Here is a 6,000-nt window from a genome sequence, read left to right as displayed (position 1 = left end):
GTCAAATATTAAATAATTAATTATTAATAAATACTTACCAAGGACCTAATGTTCCACGCACTTGGGGATAAAAAAAGTAAAAAAAAAATTATCTCTGCAATCAAGGAGCTCTAATAGGGAAACAAAATAACAAACAAAAATGTATTTGAGGTTTTCTTGGCAAAGATACTGGAATGGTTTGCCATGTCCTTCTCCAGATCATTTTATAGATAAGGAAACTGAGACAAACGGTGTTAAGTGACTTTCCCAGGGTAAAATAGCAATTGAGTGCCTGAGGCTGAATTTGAACTCTATCTATTCACTGCATTACCAGCTGCCCCAAACTACACACAGGTTAAATCATGTGAAGAAAGTGGGGAAGGGCTGCTTAAGAAAGTAAGCCTGGTACTGTGAGCCTATAGGGAGAGAGTTCTTTGAGAGGTAGCTTGGTGAAACAGATGAAAGGTAATCATTGTTGGGGATATTAAGAATCACCTGGTCTATATTAAGGTATGATTTGCAAGATCAAAGAATCATAGATTTAGAGCTAAAAAAGATTTTAGAAACTATCTACTCCAATATCCTTATTTTCCATTTGAAGACTTACCCAAGGTCACTTGCATAATTAGGAGCAGAGTTAGGATTAGTTTTCAGGCCCTCTGACTTTAGTCTTTCCTTTAAATCAGTTTAACTAACTTTCATGCACTTTGATTGGTAAGACATGCCTGTTTCCTCTGTTATTCATTATTCTATTTGTTCCTAAAAAAAGAGATCTATTACTTTCTTCTTCTCCTTTTTGTTCCACACTAATATTTAAACCATTATTATTGTATTTAGCTTTAGAAGTTTAGCCTTCTTAACATTTTTTATTAAAGATTTCATTTATTTTGAGTTTTACAATTTTCCCCCAATCTTACTTCCCTCCCCTCTCACAGAAAACAATTCGTCAGTCTTTATTTTGTTTCCATGTTGTACATTGATCCAAATTGAGTGTGATGAGAGAGAAATCATATCCTTAAGGAAAAAATAAAAAATGAAAGAGATAACAAGATCAGACAATAAGATATCTGTTTTTATTCTAAATTAAAGGGAATAGTCCTTGAACTTTGTTCAAACTCCACCGTTTTTTATCTGGATACAGGTGGTATTCTCCATTGCAGACAGTCACAAATTGTCCCTGATTATTGCACTCATGGAATGAGCAAGTCCATCAAGGTTGATCATCACCCCCATGTTGCTGTTAGGGTGGACAGTGTTTTTCTGGTTCTGCTCATCTCAGCATCAGTTCCCTCCAGGCTTCCCTGAATTCCCATACTTCCTGGTTTCTCATAGAATAATAGTGTTCCATGACATACATATACCATAATTTGCTAAGCCATTCCCCAATTGAAGGATATTTACTTGATTTCCAATTCTTTGCCACCACGAAGAGGGCTGCTATGAACATTTTTGTACAAGTGATGTTTTTACCCTTTTTCATCATCTCTTCAGGGCATAGACCCAGTAGTGGTATTGCTGGTTCAAAGGGTATGCACATTTTTGTTGCCCTTTGGGTGTAGTTCCAAATTTCTCTCCAGAAATGTTGGATGAGTTCACAGCTCCACCAACAGTGTAATAGTGTCCCAGATTTCCCACAACCCTTCCAACAATGATCATTATCTTTTCTGGTCATATTGGCCAGTCTGAGAGGTGTGAGGTGGTACCTCAAAGAAGCTTTAATTTGCATTTCTCTATTAATTAATGATTTAGAGCAATTTTTCATATGACTTAACATTCTTATGGGTCTATGTCAGTCTTTTGAATTTTTCCTCTGTTATGTGACTTCCCTTCCATCTTTTGTGTAAATTCTTTGAAGTGCTGAGATCATCATAGAGTTTCAGTGCAGCCCAGGTTAATTTTTTTCATTGACTCCCTTTATTTCCTCCAGGATGATTTGTGATTGTATTGTCATATTCCAGTTGTCCAGAACCTTCCTTGAGCAGCAGTCTTCCTTTTTAGTGTTTCATGTGGTAAGTTCACAGATTCAAATCCTACATGAGACACTCGCTAGTTATGAGACTTTGAGCAAGTTATGTATATGACTCTCTATATTTCAGTATGCTTGTCTGCAAAATATGAAGAGTTGTACATAGTGCTCTCTGAGGTCCTTTCTAGCTCTTTACATCTTTTTTTGTGATTCCCTGAATTTTTAGAAATCTTCTTTCTTAAAATACCCAGTCTATTTTGTTCAAAGTTACTATCCTTGACTATCGGTCACCAACTCCAAGATGACATTGTTGCTTTCTCTCATGGTTTCTGTATGGGTGGCCATCATTCATTCTTTCTCAATGTTTCATTCATATTTCAAGGACTGAAAGTAGTCACAAAACAAGTTAAGAATTTATTAATTGCCTTTCTTTTAGTGGAATGAAACTTTCTGTAGATTTCAAATTTTTAGACTGAGTTAGTCATTCTTTCCATTTGGTTGAATGGCTTCAGGGCTATAAATCTTTGGCTCAGTAATAGCAGTATTGATCTATATCTCAAAGTGGATTTTTATAAAAAGAAAAAGATCTATGTACATATGTACAAAAGACATGTACAAAAATATTTAAAGCTGCTTTTTTTTTTTTTTGCAATGGCAAAGAACTGGAAATTAAAGACATACCCATCAATTGGGAAATGGCTGGACAAATTGTGGTATATGATTGCGATAGATTTCTATTGTGATATAAGAAATAGGTTTCAGGTTTCAGGCAGGTTTCAGAAAAACCTGGGAAGACTTACATGAAGTAAAGTAAAATAAAGTGAGCAAAACCAGGAGAACATTGTACTTTGTAACAGCAATATTGTACAATAATCAACTGTGAATGGCTTAACTTTTGCAGTAATACAATGATTCAAGATAATTCTAAAGGACTTTTCATATAAAATTCCATAAAGAACTGATGGAATACAGATCAAAGCAAATTTTTTAAACTTTCTTTTTCTTTTTTGGGGGGGCTTTTTTTTTTTTTACAATATGACCAATATGCAAATATATTTTACATGACTACAAAAGTATAGCCTATATCAATGGCCTGCTTTCTCAATGAGAAGGGAGAGAGGAGAGAAATTGTAACTCAAAATTTTAAAAAATGAATGTTAATTATTGTTATATGTAATTGGAAAAATGTTTTAGTTGAATTTATTGTGTTCTTTGTGTAGTTTATATTGTGTTCAAAGTTCTTTTTCTTTTATCTTTTTTAGCAAGGCAATAGGGTTAAGTAGCTTGCCCAAGTCTACACAGCTAGGTAATTATTAAGTGTTTGAGGCTGGATTTGAACTCAGGTCCTCCTGACTCCAGGGCCGGTGCTCTATCCGCTGCACCACCTAGCTGCCCCTTTTTCTTTTATCTTAATCCTTCTGTCTTCTGTCGTGTTTTTATTTTCAAGTTTCTGAATTTTTTTGTAGTGGTCTAACAAAATTATGTGCTGGTGAATTACAGGTATTGTGTTTTATCCTCCTGTTGGTGTATAAGCTTCACAAAGGCAGGAATTAGTCTTATTAAATTTCAAATATCTTTCCCCCTCTAGCCCATAGGGGTTCTATTCATAGAAGGTACTTAATGTATACTTATAGAATTAGAGTGAAGTGAATCATTGGGCAAGGACAATGTTTCATTATAACATTAATTTTAAGGTTTAAAGTAAGTATGGTAGGGAAATTATAGAGAAGACCACTTTATTATAAGGTCTTAGGAATATTAATGAAGCCCCTTTAGATGGTATCATAAACAAACTCACTTATGTTGCTGTATTCAATTCCACAGTGGGTAGTATTATAGGGAGAATGGTTCCAAAAGCTAGAACAGAAGAAAACATTAAAGAGAAAAGAGGAAAGGAACAAGCACTTCTTTTTTTTATATAAATATTTTGTTTTCCAATTACATACATTGGTAATTTCTCCCAATCATTCTTTTTGCAAGGTTTTGAGTTTTACAATTTTTCTCCTCCCCTCCCTTCCTTCATCCCTGCCCCCCCCAGCAGAAAGCAATCTGATATAGGCTTTACATTTGCATCCATGATAAACATAGATTGAAGCTGAACGTGTTGTGAGAGAATAAGATCCAAAAGGAAGAAAGAAAACATTAGAGACAATAAAATTACATAATACATAAGACACTGTTAAAAATTAAAGATAATAAGCTTTGGTCTTTGTTTAAACTCCACAGTTCCTTCTCTGGATACAGATAGTAGTCTCCAACATGAATCACCTAAAATTGTCCCTACTTATTGCTCTGATGGAATAAGTAAGTCCATCAAGGTTGATCATACCCCATGTTGTTTTTAGTCTGTATAATGTTCTTCTGGTTCTGCTCATTTCACTTAGCATCAATTCATGCAAGTCTTTACAGACTTTTCTGAAATTCTGTTCCTCATGATTTCTTATGAAATAGTGGAATAAGCACTTCTTAAGTGCCTATTATGTGCCAAGTACTTTACCAATGATATTGCAGATGTCTTGATTTGTGCATGAGCTTGATTTAAGTGAGGTAGAGTTGCCCCAAATCATCAATCTCTAAACACTCCACTGATCTGCTTCAGCTGCCTTCATGGTTATTGGACCAAGAAAAAATTCTTCTCATTCACCTATTCCTCCAGGGGAAATCTTCATATGTTGGGATTGATACTTGCCCCCATTCCCTCCAACTCACTGATGGGTTTGAGGCCCATCAGTTACCTTCCATCTGATGTATGTATGGGGTGTTCATAGAAGACCAATACCTTTGATGTGAATACTTATTGAACCCTATTCTGGACTGCTCATCCACTTTTGGTATACACTTTTTACCCAACTCCTAGATGCCTAGCATGTACAGTGTTCACACCCCAATGAACTGTCTTGGCAAATAGGCTAAAATTTACAAATGTTTTCTCATTTGATCCTCACAACAACCCTTGCAGGTAAGTGCTATCATTATCCTCATTTTATAGTTAAAGAAACTGAGATAGACAGAGGTTAATTGATCTGCCCAGGGTCACACAGTTAGAAGAGACAGAGACCTACAGGGAGGCAGAGAGACCCAGGGACAGAAAGAGAGAGAGACAGAGACAGACTGAGAGAGACATAGACACACACACACACACACACACACACACACACACACACACAAACAGAGGTCAAATTGAACTCCTGTCTTTCTGATTCCAGGTTTAGCACTCTATTCATTGTATCACATATTAACCTCATTGGAGGCAGAATATGGAAATTATATGTTTAAATAGAATAGGATCATTAGTTTCTTCAATTTCAATGAGCTAGTAGGAGAAAGTTCAAAAATGTGGGTTTTAGTCTATGATCTACTGTGTGACCTTGGACTAGATCCAAATTCTACTTCCCTCTCTAATGTTATCTTTCTGTGTAATTTGTCCTTGGTCTTCCTGTATGTTTCCTTCTGCTTCAAAGTGCTTCAACTCAATGATCTCTGAGATTCATGCCAGCTTATATGCCATTTGAGTTTGAAGGTTCCGTAGAGAAGGTTTAGTCTGACCCCATTATTTTTTACAGCTAAGAAAACTGAGAATCACAGAGGTTAGATGGCTCTTAAAGGGAGAGGGAGAACTATATAGAGAGGGGACTATAATTTGACCTTTGAATCTCAGTCTATTGCTTGTTCCATTAGCAATTAGACAGATAGAGACAGAGAGAGATACAGAGAGAGACAGAAAAAGACCAAGAGAGACAGAGACAGAGAGACAGAGACATACACAGAGACACACAGAGAGACAGACACAGATACAGAAAGCCAAAGACAGAAACAGAAACACACAGATAGAGAGACATAAAAACAGAAAGAGAGAAAAGGAAAGGAAGAGACAAAGACCTGAGAGAGAGAGAGAGAGAGATTGAGATCGAGATCCAGGGGCAGACAGGTAAAGAGAGAAAAGACAGATAGAGACAGAGAGAAGATTTATTAGGGACTTTATGTCAGTTATCTTAAATGAAAGAGAAACAAATATGATCAAATAAGATAGTCTTTGCTCTCAAGGAGCTTACACT

Source organism: Macrotis lagotis, chromosome 2, assembly GCF_037893015.1.
Source record: "Macrotis lagotis isolate mMagLag1 chromosome 2, bilby.v1.9.chrom.fasta, whole genome shotgun sequence".
Classification (NCBI taxonomy): Eukaryota; Metazoa; Chordata; class Mammalia; order Peramelemorphia; family Peramelidae; genus Macrotis; species Macrotis lagotis.
This window is presented reverse-complemented; position numbering follows the sequence as displayed.